The following is a 22,648-nucleotide window of genomic DNA, read 5'->3' as shown; positions in this document are numbered from 1 at the left end:
GCTCTCAGCAGAGGGGCTGCTAGGTCTGAATGCCCTGTGACAGATCATAACATACCAACTGCGTTAATTGTAATAATAATAATAATAATAATAATAATAGTAATAATGTACATTTTTGTGGCTGACGGGTGCGCCATGAGGAAAGTCAAAGAAACCGGAGTGGACTCAAATAAGTGGAAAATGTCCGTAAGCTGTTTGTGCTCTTCGTCTTACTTAATGAGGCTAAAACACAAATATTATAAGGACCTAAACTGAATAAGCAGATTCTAAAGGGTTCTGACGATGGTGCATAGCACTCAGAATGACTGGAGTTTGGGCTTTTTCCATCGTCCGGTTTCCTAGAGACTAGAAAATACGTTTCGGAAAACTGATCCATTTCCGTCCTGAGGTGAGGGGGAGAAGACACTTATTCAGTTGGGTCCTTTAGAAAGAGGTTAACTCTTTCTAACATAACAGGTACACTCCTGTCACCATTTGGGCACAAATTGTCATGTATCAGTTACCCACTAAACTGACTACACTCCTGCTAATATTGATGACGAGGGCAAAGCTATGAAAGTGACTTGAATAACTTCACAAGGATTTAGTAATAATCACAAATTTTATTTATTCCTCTATTTTATGCGGCTGCATCTGATTTTAAAGTAAGTCTGAAATCCTTACCTTACATACACCCACCCCAATCTTCGAGTTACCCGCTCTTCCTCTCTGTCAGACTAGTGGCGTAATGAGTCTAATTAAACCACGTACTGGAACAGGCGTCTTCTCGGTCAAGAGCACCCTGAAAATTAATTTTAGATTTACTCTCTCCAAGCTTAACAACTGATGCCTACTGCGCTACTTCCACCAGCAGCACAGGTTTCGGTACTAATAAACAGACCCGAGTTACTAACATTTAAGTTACTGCACAGTAGTTACCTCAGACACTGGTGTCAGAAGTGGGAATTTGGATTGGAAATGGTGCCGACGTGGTTAGGATCGGACACAGCCGGTCAGGGAGAGACGAAGGCTGATCGTGAAGAGATAAAAGCTGCCATGAGCGCTGTCCGGTCCACCCAGACCAAGTTTTAAGGAACCATCGGTGACAGGTGACGTCTGTAAATCAGCAGACCAAGAGCCTCCGTGAGAAAATCCACAGAGTTCGAAGGAACACGACTGGATATGTGAGTTGTGTAGAAACTGGTAGAGGCATCAATGTGGAAGTCGAAGCCTCAGCAGGACATGCAGACGGCAGGAACGCGGTCACAAGCGCGGTAAGGACGAAGTCGTCGAGGTTTTGTGGGACGTCTTCCTGGATCCTCTTTCACGGTCAGAGGCTGTTGCGGAACACAACTGGACAGCCCGGGAGAAGGGCACGCATCTACTCTCCTACCTGCATGGGCAGGAAGCCAAAACTCTTCGCCGGTTCCTCGCTCGCGGATTTTTATACACTGAAGATGCAGGCGATACGTTCCTCCGAAACGTCAGTTTACACAATATCTACACGGCGCCACATTTTTCATTGACAATTATTTTCTGTAATTGCCTTGTTACAGATCTACAGGTCCTGCTGATGGCAGTAGCTCAAGTCGGTAAGAACTGAACTCCTCAGGGCCTCAGGGCGATAGATAGGCTCGTCTACTCTTCTTAATTCAATAAGGAACCTTTATGATAACCCAGTGCGAACTGATTTGTTTATAATTTAAACTGTCGTCACCAGGTTGACCATGCAGATGATCGAATCTTTAAGGTTGAAAGTAGCATGCAACAATTCTAATAATCAACTGACGGGTTAGACACCAGACTAAACTATGGTTCAGGTTAATATTTAATTATATTTGTTACACAATGTGATTCTTCGGAACAGCCATTCCCAATCTTAATATTAGATCTGCCAGTAAGTCCATGAAGCACAATGCTTCTTGAGAAGCTCAGATAGCCAAGATATTCTTAGACTTAAACGGGGCCAGAATGCTTATTGCTATGTGACGTATGTTTCCTTTTTCACCCTTGCCTTTGTTGTTTGTCAATGTAACATTTTCAATCTGTTACAATTTCTATGAATAATTCTGTCCTCTGGGATACAGTGTCGTGTACTTCATTAAAAGAATACCGACGTTTCGGCGTAACATGTTGCCTCCATGTGCAAGGTCGAAGAATAAGCCGAGATAGAAATAATGAAACAGTTAGAAAGCAGAGTTTGTTTTGGCCCTGATTTCTTGCTTGGATGAGTCTCCGCCCTTGCAAATGGAGGCTGCATTCAATTCCGAAACATCAGTTGACTTTAACGAACTACACGACGCTATATTCGAGAAGATAGAACTCTTCCTTAGAGAATTATTCACTTTCAATTATCCTGATACAAAGAATGCTCTTCAGTTATCCTTGCATATAGGCTTTTCTTTCCGATGAGCTGGTCCTTTGTTTCTTTCTGACTTTTCTTTATACAATTGATGTTCTGAGATAATGCTCTGTGGAACATTTCATCCCCTGGTGAATTCAGTGGCAAGCACTGAGATGTATCGCTACTACAAGTCTGTTGTTTCGATAATAAAATATCTTCGCTTTTCCATTAGCTTTATTGGTAATGCAGCGATGTCCAGTTCCCTTCGCATTCTGTGGTGTGTTATCATTAAAGCCACAGATTCTTTACTTTTCAGCTGAGTGAATTATTAATCATTTTTGCTTTTCTCTGGGACATTTTATTTCCTGCTTTCTGCTCTGAAGTTTGTATCCGTCATCATCATTATGTCAGAATTTGGTGCTTTCGTACATCAGCAGGCCCTGGAAAAGGGATCACAAACTTCATTTTGGAACACGATATATTATTATTATTATTATTATATATCTGGGGTTCGGGTCCGGCGGATTGGTCGAGCGGATTTGTGCAGGGCCTTCGCCGGGTAGAGAAATACCTGCTGGAAATTTGCTTGAAACACGCAGAATGCAATGAATGTAGAACGTGTAAGATTTGAGGCTTTCACGGCGGTGACTTTGAAGAAAGCAGTCTTCTGGGATTTGGCACCGTGTATATGTGGTGTTAACCGACGTTCCTCCGAAACGTCGGTTAACACCACATATACACAATGCCAAATCCCAGAAGACTGCTTTCTTCAATGTAAGAACATGTATGCTGCTACGGGTTTCAGCTGTGGCCGACTTCTAGCTGAATAGAGTACCGTCTTCAGGACCAACCTTTTGGTCAGATCGGAGAGTGTTTTGATATCTGTCTAGTTGCAGTATATATACGGGTCGTTGAGGGCGTTGTGTTCCAGAAGCTTCCATTAGTTCCATTCAATGCGACAGCAAAGAAGCTTCTAGAACATTCTATTGTTTACATGTTATCTATTTGTACCTTGCCTTATTCTCGGACTATAACCAATGTTTACCACTTTTCTTGGTACAGCATGTTTTGAAACGAGAGTGTCTACAGTTTTATCTGCATTCTAGTTCAAAAAAAAAAAAAGATTATTTAACAGAGTTACAATATTCACGTATACAACGCATGCAGTAACAGGAGCAAAACACAACACAGAACACGATACACAAATGTATGTAGGAAGAATGCTCACATAAAAGAGGATTGGCGTAATTCGCGTGTTTGAGTGCGACGTAGGATGAATCCTGAAAAGTTTTATTATTTAGAATTCATCGACATATATGACGAATAGTGATTTTACTCATTTTAGAATGAAGACATCATGGCATGCAGTACAATAGTTTAAAGTGCATAAAGACACCTGAGGATGGCACATTAGTGCTGAAACATGTAGTGTGGAAGTGAAGAATAAGGTGAAAAAGTGTATACACTGTAAGACGGTCAGCATAAACTATGGACTCGAAATTCCTTGAGAATTTTCTAATATATCGATAGAATTCTGTGTCTATACACTGCCAGTGTTACTGTTTCGTGTATAACACGTAAGTATAACCCACATGCCACTGAAGTTTCTTCAGAGTAACCACATAAAAGTATTTTTTTATTTTATTAAGATAAAGCTACACTCTTTCACTCCTACGTATACAGGTTAAATCAACTAAAATAACCAGTTTCAAATTAATATGAAACATTGTTTGAAAAGAAAAGAAAGAACCGCTGGAAAATATCAATTTATTATTGTAACTTGAGTTGAATATTTATACTCGAGTTTCAATGTGTAGCATATTTGTAATATTTCATACTCAATAACTTCAGTTTCCCTTTCCTAAACCAAACTCGCAAGTCCGTACGTGTACCCCGAAGGCTTAGAATTTAATCTACCTTTTAAACAATGGATTTGACTACAGTGTAAGGGGTGTTCCAAGCTCCGTCTGCCCCGAATACAAATATTCAGAGCTGTAATCTTGTACAAGACACATACATCAGCTAATGGGGAATATGAACATGAATGGAATATCTTACAGGTAGTGCAGAATAGTGTTCAGTAAACAAAATTTACATGTGTCTCCAAGTGACTAAGATATGATTCAGAGAAGGGGTGTGGCTGCTAGCCAACGGTAGCAAGGATTGTCACTAAGTGACAATGTAATCATAATTAACCAATCTTTTATATTCTTGCTGCCCATTATCTTCCACAATTGAATAAAAACCCTGGCCTCTAATCATATTAGGCAATATTGTGGTTCTCTTTTTTTTTCCTTGAAACTACAGCCCCAGTGGACCTAGGCCTACCTCCATGAACTTCTCCGTTCACTTCGGTTTTTTCTAGATCTTACACATTCGGTAGGACTCCTTAGGCGGGTCATCGGTTCGTCGCAAGGCCTCTACCTGTATACAAACACAGAAAAACGTACACACACAAACTAAACATCCATGCCCTGAGTGGGATTCGAACCCACAATCCCGGCTTCCGAGCGAGTGAAGACAGTGCATGCCTTAGACCGCTCGGCTACCGTGACCGGCTTTTGTGGCTCTTAGCGTCTCTTAATACAAACCGTAATCGAGTAATGAAACTAGATTCTAAAGGGTTCTGATGATGGTATATAACATTCGGAATTACTGGATTTTTGGACTCTTATCAATCTTTCGGTATTCTAAAAAATACAAGAGGGAACATCATTTTGGGCATTATAATTGCTTTCGTCCTCAAATAATGGGGACGGAGAGACACCTATTCTGAGGGGCGCGTTAGCTCTTTCTAAGGATCCAACAGTTCCCCATTCTCCTCATCTGAGGTCGGAAGCAGATCTAGTTTTCGAAACATAGCCTTGATTAGAAGGCCGGACGATGGAGAAAATCCAAGTAACGAAACTGTCAATTTATGACATTTCCTTTTATCAAAACTACGCTACTGAAAGAACGACAAAATTCCACATCATGCATGTTTTCTGTTTTGCCATTTGCATTAAAAGGCTGTCAAGTAACGTAGTGTCTGTGCACATAGATCGCTTTATGCATTAGTAGGATATCGGTTATAACAATATAGATGTATATTGCCTGAAAAGAGGGAATTGTAAATTTTCGGGTGCTAAGTTATTGAGGGTCAGATTTTATTTTGTGTGTAACAGTATAGCACTGAAAAGGTAACTTTCGATCAGTCGTTACAATAACGTAATCCATGGCCAAGGTCTCGTATTAATATACGACCACAGATATAATAACAGCTAGAACTATGAAAAGGAAAGAATCTTATATGTAACAAGACATATGTAATGTGAAAAAAAAATACATTTAAAAATTTTTTCTTTGTGTGGGCCCTGTCAATGTATTATTACTTTTAAGGACAGAACAAAATTCAACATCAATGCAAGGACAGTATAATTTTCCAGACATGTATAGAAGAGTTTAATATTTTACTTCTCATATTAAACTGCAGTAAAGTTTTATTTTTAACAGTACTGATGCAGTATTCTCAACACTTTTTTTTCACTTGATTATAAAGAGAAATATATGTTCCCTGTTAATATGTTTCATGTTGTAATTTACTGTTTAAAATGAAGACAAAATCCTTGCAAGCCGAATTCTTATTCACCGTACAAATATACGTACTTAATTCTATGCATTTCCGTTCTTCAAATTAGCCACTTATCTTTTGGCGATACAAATTTTTTCATGGTCTCTTCTTTTAAAAATATTATCCCGATCAATGTATTCCTCTAGAAGAGCATACAGTGCATATTCTGTTTTGATGTGGGTGGTGATTTTGCAACGCGGTAAACAGCGGGCCTCTTTGCAATGCTGGAAGTCTCTCAGAGTACCTGCACTTCTCAGAGTACGGTTTCAGACTTGGGAAAATAAAGCTCAAGTGGATGATATCGAAACACTCTAGAATTGTAGTTCTGTCTGCCTTAGCAAGATAATTCATCGGCCATCCTCCATCTTGTTTAAGTCTTAGTACAGGTTTCAGGGAATTTCATCGAGTAAGTACCCCTTCCTTTTAACTGCCAACCGAGACAAAGCCAGGTTCTGAAACGTAGCAGAGTCCAAATCTTTTATAAAGACGAAATGAGCATGTCCAAATAAAGTGCTCTGTTAACAAAGAACACATACAAGAGATTAAGCACAGTGAAGTAAATATACGGCTAGGAAAATATTTTCATTTTCTGTTTCAAACCTTATATATGTCTTCTTGAGAATGAAATTGGTTTTTCAACTTTCTAAGGAGGTATGTATAAACACAAAAAATTCTGTGGTTTTAGTCCGCAAGCGAACTATACCGACCGAGCGACCGCCGCTTGTCGGCGAAGTTATTGCCAACTTTATCGGATAGAGGGTGTCGCGTGGTCAGCGCAACGAATACTCACGGCCGTTAATTTCGGTTTTCTAGACCGGAGCCACTGCTTTTCAATTCAACTAGTTCCTCAGTTATCATCATGAGGCTGAGTGGACCCCGTTCCATACCTACTATTTATCAGGAAATCTGGTAGCGCCGAGAATTGAACCCGGGACCTCTGGATCTGCAGCCAGGAGCTCTGACCACTAGACCACAGAGACGGCCCGTCGGTATATGTATATATATATATATATATATTAAAGAGAATAAATGTATTTATCGTCATAATGTATTTGTTTTGTTCTTTTCTCTCTTAACAGAATTTAATATCCAATCATATTGTTAAGATTACTTATACTACTTTTCAGTGGAATGGGTGCATAGCCAATAACAAGGAATGATAAATTTCGGGAGATGTTGCCGGTACAACAAAAAAAAGTAGTGACGACTGAGGTGGACTCTGACGTAGAGCATGTGGACGAGGCTGAGGAAAACTAGTGAATATGCACCTCGGGAAAATCTTCAAAGACAATTCGGGATAACGGAGCGAAATCGCAAATACTGGGGAATGATTGTTCTTTAATTGTGTTGAGAAACCCTACGTTCTTTGTTGGCCAATTTACGAAACTAAGTTCCCTTTAGATTTCACGTGTGACAGACACGGAACGATTTCGATATTTTCCCTTCTGGATCTACTGTTTCCCAGCCCCCGTCTCTTCTGGTATTCCAGCTCCAATTCCAATCAATCATCTTGCATGAAACCAAGCTGAGGGGTTCCCGTCCTCGGTGGCAGAGCTGCCAGGAAATGGCATTGCAAGCGAGAAGTGAAGCGTAAAGCGAGACGAAAAGATAGATAAGGGAAGAAAAAGAGTAAAGTGTTAGACAGAAAAAGAATGTAAGAATAGGAGACAAAAAGGGCAGAACTTCAGCTCTTTTTCTTTAAATCCAGACAGCAAAGAACGACTCGAATAACCCACAAGCAGTTCAGCTCCTCCTCAACTCAGTGTATGCTCGTCGTCCGATTTATCATTCTGTAAATATTCCCTCAAATTTATGAAAGAAATAGTGTCTTGTTGTATCTGGATAAAAGACTAAAGCTGCGCGTAGCTCTTTATGTTCTCGTGCAATGCCAAATTTCCGACACATTTGGAGCGTACCCTAGCGTGTTCATAAAGCTGCGGTATGACTGAAAGTAATTGCTTCGTAATTTCATCAGCAAACACAGCTGTAAAAAAGGTAGAGTTGTTCCTGTACTTGACTAATTAAGCACTACGCCATGAAGACGTGTGGGGGAGTGGATATATAGATCCACATTTTCTTGACGTTTGCATTAGTTGGAGGTGAAGGATCAGCTTCACGCCCCAGCCGCTTTACCCCCAGGGAAACAGCCCCCGATACCCATTGGATAGGAGGTTGGGTGGACCCCAGAACCAGTCTCGACGACGTAGAAAAGAGAAATTTCTTGACCTTGCCGGGACATGAACTTCGACCCCTCGATCGTCCAGCCGGTAGCCAGTCGCTAAAAATTTATTGCTGTTATTATTATTATTATTACCACAACATTAGCCTATTATAGTATTACGATTGCAATTATAACTCTTAATATGGTACTATCCTCTTCGTTATCACAAAATGGACTCTTCTCAATATACCCAAGTCTCTGCCATCCAGATTTCCAGAGACAAATACGTCACACACTAGCAATTCTCATTTTGCTTTAATATTGATAAAGAACAGAGCTGGACAAATTGGCCATACTTATTGACTTTATTTTTGATTTCCTCAGCTTTTTCAAGCAAACGTTTTTTGTTATGGGCGTTACATAGCAACGGCCGCTGTTTACAGAGTCGCCGTTTAGCAACAGGTCTATGCACCACATTAATAATAGTAATTCAATTCAACTACTTATTATTTATGTACCGAGTCAACAGCCGCGAGACCAATTACAGACAGAGCATAGTGTAGATACAAGTAATTACATTATGGACAATCAAAACATAAACTGAAAGAAAAGTTAGAGGCAAGCACCGGAGGAAAAACACATTAATGCAGAAAAGTAAACAAACAAAGTAATAATAATTTCATTGACATTAATCTAAGCTTTTATTGAAAACTGAGAAATAAAACGTGTAAATAATTAATTGTGAAATGGAAATAATAATATCAAATAATTAGGAAAATATAGCAGCTTTAAACACAGGCATAGTGGAATATCAAATCAAACTCGACATCTTTTAATTGAGAAGTAAAGAGTTTAATATTTACTCTTACATCGTAAACATGGAACAGTGACGAACATTTATTTCCACAAAAGCACTGAATTCGTTTTGCTTGTCCATCTTCATCATTTTGAAAATCATCAGTTACTTAGAATGCCTTGTATTGCATTCTGTTTTCGAATTTCGTCACGGTATGTCCATTAGTTAGGACCGTCTGTACGGAGATACGACATAAGTCCGGCTACCATAAGAAATTCACCCACACACTTGCTCACTTCATCATGCAGGATCTTCCTTGAGAAATTTCAATGTTCTCAGCACGTCCCTGGATTTATGGAACTAGAAATTCATTGTCGTGTGCAACAATGTACATAATAATACGAGTATTCGATCCCGATGGAACTGAAAGCAGCCCAGATATTTATCCCCTAGTTCTTCAAGATCAGTTTCGGAATTATGGTCTAGTCCATATCTTGTTGTCCTGGACAATGTCTCTTGAAATATTAAGAGCAATATGTAGTATGCGTTTCTTATTTCCTCACATGCTCACATATTTCAGTCTTCTTGAATTAGTCACTTTAACAATACACTCACAATTGTCGTTAGCGACGTATATTAATATACAGAGATACTGGGTTTTCGGACTTTGTCCATCGTCCTGGTTTTCAGATAACTAAGAAAAACACGACATTTCGGAAACTGGATATGTTTCCGTCCTCAGGCGAGGGCATACACCTATTTTGCTAGTCCCTTAGAAAGAGCTAGCCTCAGTCACTGGTCCAGTTTCCGAAACGTCGTGTTTTTCTTAGTTATCTTAAAACCAGGACGATGGATGAAGTCCGAAAACCCAATATCTCTGTGTGTTATACAGCATCGTCAGAATCCTATAGTAACTACGTATATTAATGTTGATACCTTAAAAATGGACGGTAGAATAGAGAAATATTCCACTTGATGCATAATTTATCACACAGAGAAACTGAATAAAGTCAAGAGACCAACGTCTCAAGCTTTCTTCGACTTGTAACAAGCGCCACCGACAATTCCCTCAAGGACTGTTTTCCTTCAGCAAACATTTGAGTGACTCTTTGTAAGAGGAAACCTTGTGGCTTGTCAATTTACAGAAGAAAGATGAGACGCTAAGACGGCGCTAGGGGGATGAAAGAGGGAAATAATTTGAAACGGGAGCCAAAGAGAGACAGGGCGGAAGGGGAATACTTTTCAGCGGTTCGACTTGTGAAAATGACACCTTTCTGTGTCGAATTGAGCTTTCCCCAAATGAAGCAAGAAAATCATGTCTGTAGCGACGAAGTATCTAAATAAAGAAGATTTGTATTTTAAACTTAGTATAAACTACCCGTGGAGATCTGCTTGTGGAGTTAATGACATTTCTGTAAATGGTAAATATAAAGAATCGTGTTCAACTTTCTAAGGCTCCCGAGGAATCCGAGAGAGAGGCAAATAATACTCAGGCTCACAAAGACACAGAGACCAACCCAGAGCATCTGAGGGAAATAACAAACGCAACTTTTTCAACTACATTTTTTCGTAAAGGTTCCTATGCATTGCTTGTCGGCGCTGTCAGCTCACATTGTACCGTATGATAGGGAGAACAATAAATGCAATGGGACTGATGTAGAAAGGCGCAGTTACATTTAAATTTGAAGCGCAGTCCCAATACTTTGCTAGAGAGATTGAAAACCAATACTTCCATAATCTAAAGATGTCAGTCAAAGATACTACGTATGATTATTGACGCCCCACGGTATGTTTCCAATATAACACTCCATGAAGACCTGAAAGTGCCGCTAGTGAAGGAAGTCATAAAAGGGAAAAGCACAAGATACCTCAACAAAATAGAAGAACATGAGAACGTACTAATACAACCGTTACTGGAACCACAGAATGGACGAAGACTAAAAAGGAATTGGCCAGCGCACCTGAGAGAGGGGTAACGAGGACTTATCTCTGGATAAGCCCTCTCCACGTCACGAACAATACTACAGCAAATTAGCTTATAGAGTCAAATGTAATTCTGATTGCTAATATTATGTAAATAATAAAAAAAAGAGAGATTGAAAGACCGTGTCATAGATCACGAGATTATTCGCAGGCTTTGAGCCCTGGTCAAGTCATGTGGGATTTGTGGTGGGCAAATGGAATTGGAGCAGGTTTTCTCCGAATACCTAGGTCCCGCTGCCAATCGCCTTCCACCGATTGCTCCAAATCATCATCATTATCTGTCATCTGGGGCTGGTGCAACAGGCCGAAGCGTGGCCGCAGTACCAAGTGGACTCAGTCTCACCCCACGAGAAAAATAAAAAAAGGAATAGAGGGACTGAAGTGAACCATGCACATCTCAGTCAGGGTAGCCGGTTAGAGGACCGAGATGTGTACTTGGGAATTTCAAAACCAAGAAGCAGGGTCACGACAAGCAGAGCTCAACTTTCAGTCCTTTCGATTACAAATAATCACGACAAATCCATCATAGACGGGGTAAGGAGGAATTTCAAGGCTCCGCTTTCTCAGGCACAGTAAATGTACAATAAAGTCTAGGCCACTGAAATGGGTTTGGCATGTAGAAAACCATACGTTGTGTACGTAATGTGGATAAATATAATGTAATCAGTTATTACAGATGAAGAAAGCAGTGTTCTGGGATTTGGCACCGTGCATATGTGGTGTTAACCGACGTTTCGGAGGAACGTATCGCCTCCATCTTCAGGGTAGAAGGAAAAATATAAGAAAGCCGCAAGCGAAGAGACCGTGAGAACCGGTAAAAGCAGTCTGGTCACCAATCTCCACAATTCACAAATCAACACAGCACATGCTAAGTTTTTCCAGCCTACTGTGTCTCCAACAGTAGTTCCATGGCAACGGCTTCTGTCAATGTAGATTCTTCAGCTTCACGTCCTCAGGTTCTGTCTTCACAGTCTCCTGGACAGAACTGCCAATCTACTGACTTTGTCCCGCGCTTATAGTATCGCGGCACAGACCAAGTAGAAACAACTCTTTTGCAACAGTAACTCTCTTGTTGGTTACGCATTTGTTGCCGCGGAAACGTGTTTACCGAGCTATTGTCCAGAAACGTTCGTTGTTTACAGAAAAGCCGCTTAACAACGGGTCTATACGCCATAGTTGCTGTTCACTGCTTGCCCCAAATTCTGTGGAACGAAGATTAGTCGAAAGGGTTCGATCCCTGGTTTGGTCAAGTGGGATTTGTGGTGGACAAAGTGGAGCTGGGACAGGTTTTCTCGGAATACTTCGGTTTCCCCTGCCGATATTCATTCAACTAATTGCTCCACAATCACCCTCACCTATCATCTGGGGCTGGTACAATAAGCCAGAAGTGGCCGCAGTACAAGGGACTTAGTCCCACCCCACTAGCAATAAGAAAAATACTTTACAACTGGCAGTTTACCACCCATCAGTTCGTGTACGAGTACACTATAAAATGTCATGCGCAGATAACCGAGCATCACTACAAGCAGCGAATTTCAGAAAGTTTCCGGGTTGAGTCTGATGCCATATTTTCAGCGCAGGATTCTCACTCTCGGGTAGAGAGAAGCAAAGTTATCACACAGCACATAGCAGTCTGCAGTAGGACCATGTCCTTTACCGTTCATAACCACGCTGCTTCGCAGTCCGTATCTAGCAACTCGAATCCCTCTCTGGCTAAGGACTATCATAAGATCTTGGGTTTACTCAGACTCATATTTGGATATAGCACTGTAACGTTTGGGTTATGGCCTCTTCTTTCAATCTGTACTCGGAATTCATAATCGTCCTGCCATCCATCATGAATTACCGATACGGAGTGGTGTGGTTTGGCATGTGTTGCGGGTGGAGTGGGGGTTGGGGAGGAGGTTCAAATTTCTGCCCAGCTATTGACTTGCATTCAAGCGAATGTTTGGATAGTATTTTGAAGCAATTTAACAATCGCCCAGTCACCTTCCTGCCTCAATCAACGTTATTCAATAACCCAAGCAGTTGAATCGTAGTAATAAAATATAAAAGAGACAAATTATATCTTGGATAGACTTGAAAGGATTCTGACGATGGTGTATACTGTACTTATTTTGGCTTGTTTTGGACTTCATCCATCGTCTGGTATGTAAAAGACAAAAGACCACGACGTTTCGGAGACTGGATCTGTCACTGGTCCAGTGATTGAGACTAGCTCTTTCTAACGGGCCCAACTGAGTAGGTTTATCCTTCCCCATCCACCTGAAGACGGAGACAGATCCAGTCTCCGAAACGTCGTGGTCTTTTGTCTTTTACATACCAGATGATGGATAAAGTCCAAAACAAGCAACAAGAAGTACAAATTATATCTTAAAAAAATATGAATAATCTTTATGAAATTTATTGTTGACTTCCATACAGCTAATTACACAACATTTATCCCCCGTGACACATACGGATCGAGGCTATAGGTATTACTGAAAGAGTATTGTTCAATTATCTATAACTAATTGTCAATTACAGAATATTTAGTAACATTTCAAGAATATTGTGCAATTGCTTATTCCATATATTTTCCCAGTTTATCATTTGCAAATAAAATCAACCATCATCAGTTAATGGGCTCTCTTTGGGCGTAATTTTTACTTTGTTTTGATTGGTGAATCATAATGATCTTGCTCTGATTTTGTTTAAAATCGTTTAAATTCATTTCACTCACTCCTTAACATCGTTAGGTTAATTAATCATTTCAATCAACTTCGTATTTACCATAAAAGGAAAATAAATCAAATATTATATCATATACGCACACAAACAAAACGAAGAACTTTTTAATTATCATTTGAACGTTTAACGTTTTTTGCATGGTAATCTCTCTCTAGTTTTGTAAACCCATAAAGACAGAAATGTGTTCATCCCAGTTTTCTAGTTAACAATATTTACTATTTGTAACTTTCACTAGATCCAGAATTACAACTGTAGAGCTTGTTAAACTAATATATGTAGGGTGAACGAAAACTTATGTCACGATTTTTCATTCATTTTTTAAGTTTTCTTTGTTTATGTCTATTTATTATTTTCTTGTTCCACTCAACTACCATTATTTGTGTAATGATCTCAGATATAAGCAATTTTAATTGAGTGTATAGACATATATTTTAATGTTGTAATGTAGCTTATGTCTCTAAGTATTGTCTTCGACAATGCTTACTATAGTCCGTTAGACAGGGGCAAAAGGTAGAACCAATAATTTTTACGGGAATATAAAACCATCTTGGATTTCGAGTTACGTCTCGAAGTTGACAAATGGTAGGGGAAAGCCAAAGCTTTACGTGGGCTACAAATCAAAGCGGGAACTTGACTTCCTGAAATTTTTTATTCTGTGCAAGGTTATGAAAGGGGAGGCCATGTGGAGAGGAAGTCCTCACTGTAGCCGGCTAGCCCTGAACCCGAGACCAGAAGGAATGGTAGTTCAGACCACGAACTCGCCAACGTAAATTATTGATATCTGAATAAATGGATAGATACAAGAGGCAATTAAAAGTCGTGGTACAGTCATGCAAATAAACGAGGAAGGGAAAAGATTCACCACCTCAGCACTAGAGTACGAACCAACATAATGGCGCTTATGCAATTGCATATCTATCGCGACTGAATTAGCAAGTAGGTATAACAGGCCCACTTTCCCTATCTCGCCCATCAGTGGATCAGTAGAATGCATGTAGAAAAGGGTAGATGTATGGATCACAGAGCCCGGGGAAGAGCTACAATGTATTTTAAATTGTATTTCTATTTATTGGAAAATGTGTCACGGCTTACTCGTAATTTTGTGCAGTTTGCTGATCTGCTGTCATTACTTATTAGTCTAGCAGTTAGTGAATGCACAAATCAAATTAAAATGGCTCAGGGCCAGACAGGAGCATTGACATGCATTGAACGAACAACGGGTCCAGTTAATTTCTGTAACCGTATCTGTTGATGTTCTCTGTTAACTCCATTTCGTTCAAGGGTGAGGGGGAAAGTTAATTTATATGCATACGAAACTGGTAGCGGATCTAACCCCCCACCCCACCAAATTGAAAGAGCGATCTCGTACCTACGGCAATGTAGAAAGAAAGAGAGAGAGAGAGACCCAAGATATTGCTGTATTAATAATATATCTTAATGGAAGTAGCCAATAGCGCACAATTTTACGGGTCTGTTTTTAAAACACAGGGTGTCTAAGAAACATTTCGATGTAAGAAGGAGGAAGTAACAGGGCAATGGGAGGAAGAACGTACATACTGAGCTACACGTAATTATATTAGAGTGATGAAAGGAAGGAGAATGAGATGGACGAGGAATTTGTCACCCAAGGGAAATATGAGAAATGCATACAAATTTTTTGTCTTGAAAGCTGAAAGGGAGGGACTACTATGGAAGTCAAGTTGTAGATTAAACAAGAGTTTACAAGAGATTTCTTTTTAGCATCAACATTGGCAAAGGCGAAGATTGTAGTGAGTAATAAATTGGTAAGTATATGGAGGGATGGCCGGTCACGGTAGCTGAGCGGTCTAAGGTATGCACTGTCTTCGCTCGCTTGGAAACCTGGATCCTGGGTTCGAATCCCACTCAGGGCATGGATGTTTAGTTTGTGTATGTATGTGCGTTTTTTTGTGTTTGTGTACAGGTAGAGGCCTTGCGACGAGCTGATCACCCGCCCAAGGAGTCCTACCGAATGTGTAAGATCTAGAAAAACCGAAGTGAACGGAGAAGTTCATGGAGGCAGGCCTAGGTCCACTGGGGCTGTAGTGCCAAGGAAAAAAATATGGAGGGATGTGGTGTGGCGCTTGTATGATGTGACTGTGGGAAACCTTGACTTCTTGACCATCAGAATACGTAGCAGGAGAGTCTATCATTCAACTGCGACTCCAGTCGGAAAAGCTACATTGTAAAGTGACACAAATTCGGTTCTAAAGGAACTTTATATATGAACTGCATTTTTGTTCACCCAGAATCTCAGTGGGGTAAGAGAACGGAGCCTCATGACCTGCTGCGCATAACTTCAAGCATTGATAGTGGAGTACTGTGTTGTTACGAGAATATGGCAAGCGGCTGCACTATTTCTCATATATTTTAGTTATCTCAAAACATGTAACGAACTTTTCCTGAATTTTACTTAATTTAAAGAAAAGTAAACCTAGTTCTCTCAAAATACAGATGCTTCTAGTTCACCCTTTCAAGACAAACTATTCATTCGTACGAGGGGAGTATGAAATATGAGAGCTACATAATAGAACCAGCTCTAATATATCAAAACTTAGTCATATTTCTCTTCTATCCATTCCTCTTGCTGTTCATGTAGTTATGTCATGTATCTCTGCAGAGCCTCCCGCTGACCGGAGACGTAGCAATGGCGCATTGTTTGGGGTAGCTGTAAGAGGTAGGCGTCTCTCAGACCGTATATTTGCTGTCCTAAGGAACGTCTCAAGAGAAGTTGACACAGAGTCGGTGAGCCTATATGGCCATGCATTCACCTCGGCTAAAAGAGTGTCCTGCATTTCCAATCATTTCTTCTGCAGTAAAGGCTATCGAATCGCGCATGCGCATATCTTCTTAAAACAATTGTTATACTCTTCCGTTTTATAAATTTCTAGGGCGGTAACTTTATTTGGACCGCCTCTGTGGTCTAAGGCTGAGCGTTCCTGTCTACAGATCCAGAGGTCCGGGTTCTATTACCGGCGCTACCAGCTTTTCTGAGAAGTTGTGGGTCTGGAACGGGGTCCACTCATCCTCGTGAGGATAATTGAGGAGCTGCTTGAATGGAATAGTAGCTGCTCCGGTCTAGAAAACCGAAATTAACGGCCGTGGGGATTCGTTATGCTGACCACGCGACGACCTCTATCAGCTGAAGTTGACACTAACTTCGCCGACAAGCGGCGGTGGCTCGGTCGGTATAGTTCGCTTGCGGACTAAGAGCCACGGAGTTCTTTCGTTTTGTAACTTTGTTTGTATTACTTCTTTGCTCTTTTTTTTCCTTTTATCCACCTTTCTTCTCTTTTATCATTTTCCATTCCTGTCTCTTTGTTATTTCTCATCCACGATTATTTGCCTTGACTTTCTACTCACGTCGCAGAACTGAAGCACAAAAGGGAGGCCTGAAATATTCGTACGTTACTTCACTCTCATATTCTAAATAAAAGTTCTGTGCAAGTCAACAGATTATATAAAATTGTTACTATACCACCAAACGGAACAGTATGTCTTTAGGGATCACTAACTGAAGTAGGAGTTTCGAAAATTCGACCAATAGGAACTTCGTTTTTACATGCCATCACAAATAATGCAGAGCAATTTCTTTCGCCATATGAGAGATGCGCTGTGTGGTGCGCCAGTGAGCCACAACACCGTCAACAAGAGCGTTCTCATTGCTGATATATCAGCAACTCACCTGAGCAAGGAGCTCACCAACAGTAACGGTGTCGTGTCGCTTCTTATTGGGGAGATCCTGGGCATGACTCTCAACCGGGAGACCGTCTATTCTGGCTGATGCTTCTGGCGTTTGTCCCCATACTCTGTAAACAAATGTTTACGTAATCGTAGAAAAAATATGAACGTCTTCATGTAAAACTAAAAGGTTTCTCTTCAACATCCATGCAGAAACAGCAATATTTATGTTCTGAAGATGATAAAATTCTTTTCCGTAGCTTTATTTGAATTCGAATCGTGCTTTCAGGCATTGCAGCAGGATAAGTACGAACTTGTAATTGAATATTTGGAAAATGTATTCAGAAGTCAAGAGGATCATTTCTACTTATGGTGCTTACATTCTTTTTAGTAAAAAAATAAAATCTTTTTGAGAGTATTCTCTGAAATTCACTGCTCTTTATACTGTTAGAATATTTTATATTTAAACGCATAAATATCCATCAAAAAGTCACTGTGAACTTATAATAATGTACTGTAAAATAATACAGTTTCACTTACACTGCTTTACTCAAAACTAAGACTGTACAACATACCTAGCTCAATTATATTACATTCTGCGTATCGCTGAATGTTCTTGATCTCTTTTCCTTATGTAAAGAAGAACGAGTGTTTGTTTTTTCTATATATTTTTTCACTGCTACTAAATTTAGCACGGCAGCAGAAAACTCCCTGAGATAGTTTCAGGCACTTGAAAATGTGCGACGAGCTGAGTTCAAGCAAGGTAATTTCTACGTGACTTCGATTAGAAGAGAAGTATTGGGATTATGACAAAAATTTGATAGTGAATCATGAAGACAATGGGATCGTGGAGTCAATGGGATCGTGAAGGCAATGGCATCGTGAAGGGAATGGGATTTTGAAGTCAATGAGATTGTGGAGTGGCCGAATTTCGAGTCCCGGTATGATTAAAAATTTTCTCTTCTCCAAGTAGTCCAAACCGGCTCTTGGTTCTACCCAACCTCCTATCCAGTCGGTACTGGGGGCTCTTTCTATGGGGATAAAGCGACTTGGGCTTGAAGCTGACCACTTACCTCCAACTAGTGCCGAGGTCAAGAAAACATGGTTCTATATATCCACTCCCCCATACGCCTTCATGTCATAATGCTCAATTCGCTAAGCACAGGGGCGAACTTTAAATTTACCAGAGTACTCATTTGGAAGCCGGTCACGGTAGCCGAGCGGTCTAAGGCATGTACTGTCTTCGCTCGCTTTGAAACCGAGATCGTGGTTCGAATCCCACTCAGGGTATGGATGTTAATTTGTGTGTGTGCGTTTTTCTGTGTTTGAGTACAGGTAGAGGCCTTGCGACGAACTGATCACCCGCCCAAGGAGTCCTACCGAATGTGTAAGATCTAGAAGAACCGAAGTGAACGGAGAAGTTCATGGAGGTAGGCCTAGGCCCACTGGGGCTGTACTGCCAAGGAAAATCCACTGGGAAGACTGAAGCAAAAGTAATTAAAACCCGAGTCAACAGAGGGGAGCCGGTACCATAGCCGAGTTTATAAGCGGGTGACTACGGAATACAACCACTCATCAGCGCACTCTTACTGTCTCCTCACTTATTTAAACAACTTTTTCGCAACTGAGTAGTGCACGGACATATTTACGATATACCAGTACTGATCAATTCCTAAACGTAAGATTTGAGGTTTTCACGGCGTTTACCACGAAGAATGCCGTCTTATAGGATGTCGCTCCGTGTAGATATTGTGTTAACCAAAGTTTCGGAAGAAAGTCTTCAATTCTTGTACTTTTGAACTTCTTACGTAGCCTTCCGTGGTCCCTCGTTTTGACAGCCTGACCCAAGTTCTACTTTCACTGCAAATTAAGGCCTGAGTTGTATGGAAATGTAAACGTTTCCTGGAAGAGCAGTTGATTTATGAAGATCTATCCCAGACGCAAATCAGATTGACCTTTAAGTGAGTTATGCTAGAGATCATACAAAACAAGTCTTCCATCTACGAAATGAAAGCTGTGACTTGAAAGAGATAATTTGGGAAGCGAATGCACAATTACGCAAGAAAACTTGGAAGGCTTTGGAACTAGTTTTTGTATCTTCCGATATTATTAGAACTGGCAGCCAAGATTGCATTAAGCGTCTATAAAACCATATTTTATTTGTCGAATCACCATGTCCAGTCACACTAACACACCAGTTATTCCTATGAAGAAATTGAAATGCCCTTGAATATTGTGCACTTCTGTGTCCTCCCTAGAACATATTGACGTTCGCAAGTAGACCTATGGCGCACAGCCCGAGTCAGTTTAAAAGCAGCGAAAAGGCCAGCTACATCAATATCCAAGTTCTGGAAATGATGGTTGCTGTTTTAGCTTTTGCCACTTGAAACTGCGAACTCAACACATGAAATGTTCAACGTGGATGCTTACTAAATCATGACTGGAAACCAACAAGGAAAGAAAAATTGAATCTGGATTGCTGACAACCCGCCGGGTGGGGGGATGTTTGGGATGGGAGAAGATTGGTTTAGTCCGTAGAGCTTCAATAGTTTGATTTCGAAAATTTACGAGTATATCACGAACCGTATACAGAACACAAGTCACGTAACCTTCCTCCCTTCGGGCAAGTTGGGTCAAGCGAATAAGGCTTCTGACTTGTATTCAGAAGGTACCCGGTTCGAATCTAGTCTTAATGGAAAATTGTCCTGGCCCGGGCTGTTTCACTAAAAAGAAAATTAGTCCGGAAATGAAGGCAACAGAAGTATGATCTCATTTACATATCTTCATATGACACGCCACAAGATGAAATTCCCGCTGTTTGAATAACTGCCGTACTCGGATGACCTTGCACAGAAAAGTGATTTTCGAAGGTCAGGACGAGTACAATAATCAGCTTCAAGGTCAATTTATTTGATGACGTGGCAATCACAGCGATATTTTAAAATTGTCGGGACTGAGTCACTCACTGGTACGGAAGGGGACCTCCACGCCGTGCCTGGAGGTTTCGGTTCCTGCAAATGTCGTCCAAAGAAAAGGGTTAAAGTGAATTTATATTTTTCTTTTTAATTATTCAGTTACTTTATTAAATTATAATCTGCAGAAATTATGTGAAATCCAGTGTGTCATGAAGACTGACGCAATATTGCCACGTGTTTGGGTGACTGGAGACAGCGCTCAGATTGGTAATTGCTTTTATTTACCACTTACAGGTCGTAACTACAATTAATTATAACATTGTTACTGATTTTTCACATTCCAAAATACTCCATACTAATCTCTTCAGTCTATCTGCACTAGTCTTCACGGGTTTATAGCAAAGGAACTAAACTACACGCTGCCAAAACCACTGCACTGCAGCACACATAAAGCCTTCAACCCATACGTTAAATCTCCAGAGACCGGTCTTCTGTACTCTCCTGCACTCCTAGCCCAATTCGTTCCTCCACCTTATGACTGACTTTCTGTCCCTGCATTCACTTCTCTTATAAGCTTACGGCACGGACCACGCACAAAAAGCACAGTTCTATTGTTGTCTAAGGAAGAACACACAGACACAAGTCCCTTGATTCCTAGTGAGCGTCTTCATTGGCGAGCTGTTGCCTAGCAACGCGCAATGACATTCATCCACTGAAACACCTTCAATTCTCTATACAATCGGCTCACAGACGACGGTAAGCTTGTCAGCCTTCCGTGACGGTTTCCCTTTACCCCCAGGGAAGATTCCTGATACTCATTTCTGTTAGAGGTTGAGTCGACCCCAGGGCCATAATGCGGCTGGAAGGATTAAGCAAACTAAAAAAAAATCCATCTCATTGGGACTCGAACCCGCAACTTTCTGGCGCCTAGCTAAATAAAAATGGTAATAATTCCTCTTCTGTGACCACTTCGGTCTAACACAGTAGCAAGTGTAGCGGTTACTTGCAGGAACGTTTGAAGGATATCCATCCCGTATGCAAAAGACACGAGTAGAAGTTTCTTGCACAAGAAAGGAGCGCTAACTTCTCGATACCCTGGAAACTTGTTACCTTCCTGCGGAACTGTAAAGGGGACGTGGAAATGACGGTACATGAAGCTAATATGTAGCTGAGCAGGTATCCCGCAAGGAAGTGGATTCGCTCAACTCCGCACAACCTCACAGGAAATGCGGTTACGTAATTGAACTTCCTTCGGCCACGGGTAAAACGGGGGACGGTCTGGCGTGAGGCAGTACCTACAGAATATCTCACAGAGTTCTCCTAGAAGGTGGAAAGTCACTTGGGTTGATAATCTGAAAGAGAAACGGGACGTTACACAACTGGCCGCCTGTCACTTCTCACACCCTCGAACCCATCCCCTTGTCTGAAATTTTTCTTCTTCGCATTCAAGGCTACTCTTGGCCTTGTTCGAAGTCACGTGACACTTGCTATAACACTGATAATACATACCGCAAGGTGCTTGGAAGGAAAAGCAATCAATAAGATATTCATCTCTGCCTATATTTAAATTAACGTGAAGTTCTTACCGTAATGTGCTGCTTCATAATGATTTTGTAATAAATAAAACCAGTCCCTCCGGCTTCAGAAGTCAATTTTAAGTAAGAAGGAAAGGTGCAAGTATTTACAGACGCAAAGCACTTCTATCCCAGGACGAAATAATCTTCTTCATGCTTTGCGTTTGTGTGTAATTGACGTTTAAAAACAATTTAATACATTAACTTGCTGTTGTGTCTAGGAGCTGAGATAGCGCAGTCCGTATAGCGACTGGCTACGGGCTGGACGACCGAGAGTTCAGATTCGAGACCCGGTAGGGTTAAGAATTTTCTCTTCTCCACGTCGTCCACACCGGTTCTGGAGTCCAACAAACTTCATGTCCAATGGGTACCTGGGGTTCTTTTCCCGGGGGTAAAGCGGCCGGGGCGTGAAGCTGTCTACTCACCTGAAACTAGTGCCGAGGCCAAGAAAATATTGAGGTATACGTCCACTCCTCTATACGCCTTCATGGCGTAGTGCTTAATTAGTTAAGCACAGGGACAATTTTACCGTAATTGCTATTGTTTCTGCGAAAATGGGTTCAGTGTGAAAAGTGGACATCAAGAGTATTTAGCTTTCGCTGTATCGCATCGTTCATATTTTCATGTAAATGTCGAGTATCCGACGTAGGCATCAGGCCTACAGTTCAAACAGAAAAACAGAGGTTATGGAATTTCACAGAGAGAAACACTGCGCTATGGGGCCTAAGGCATGCTAGAGCTTCTAAAAAGGATTTCAATGCACTATACAACAGTGAAATAATTTTCTTTTTTCACGAGACTTTTCCTTCTGTTTTCTTTGCCACTCAGCTACGTTCGTTAGAGTAGTGGCTTTTTCC

The 22,648-nt window shown here is 40.9% G+C and overlaps 1 long non-coding RNA gene across 2 annotated transcripts in view; it reads right to left on the bottom strand.

Annotated features, from left to right (window-relative positions):
• The window catches only part of LOC111872861, a 238,100-nt gene that overhangs the window by 56,601 nt on the left and 158,851 nt on the right, over positions 1 to 22,648 (bottom strand). Inside the window, exons 2-3 of one of the 2 annotated variants that reach the window (XR_004513955.1) lie at positions 17,307 to 17,430; positions 664 to 781 (exon numbers count right to left, since the gene is read on the bottom strand). This is a non-coding gene — a long non-coding RNA (uncharacterized LOC111872861). Of the gene's footprint in view, positions 1 to 663; positions 782 to 2,282; positions 2,764 to 17,306; positions 17,431 to 22,648 lie in introns of those variants that run through there. The other variant, XR_002844308.2, reaches the window with a different exon arrangement.

Source organism: Cryptotermes secundus, unplaced genomic scaffold (assembly GCF_002891405.2).
Source record: "Cryptotermes secundus unplaced genomic scaffold, Csec_1.0 scaffold298, whole genome shotgun sequence".
Lineage (NCBI taxonomy): Eukaryota > Metazoa > Arthropoda > Insecta > Blattodea > Kalotermitidae > Cryptotermes > Cryptotermes secundus.
Note: the sequence above shows the minus strand (reverse complement) of the source record. Positions and strands in the feature narration are given on the sequence as shown.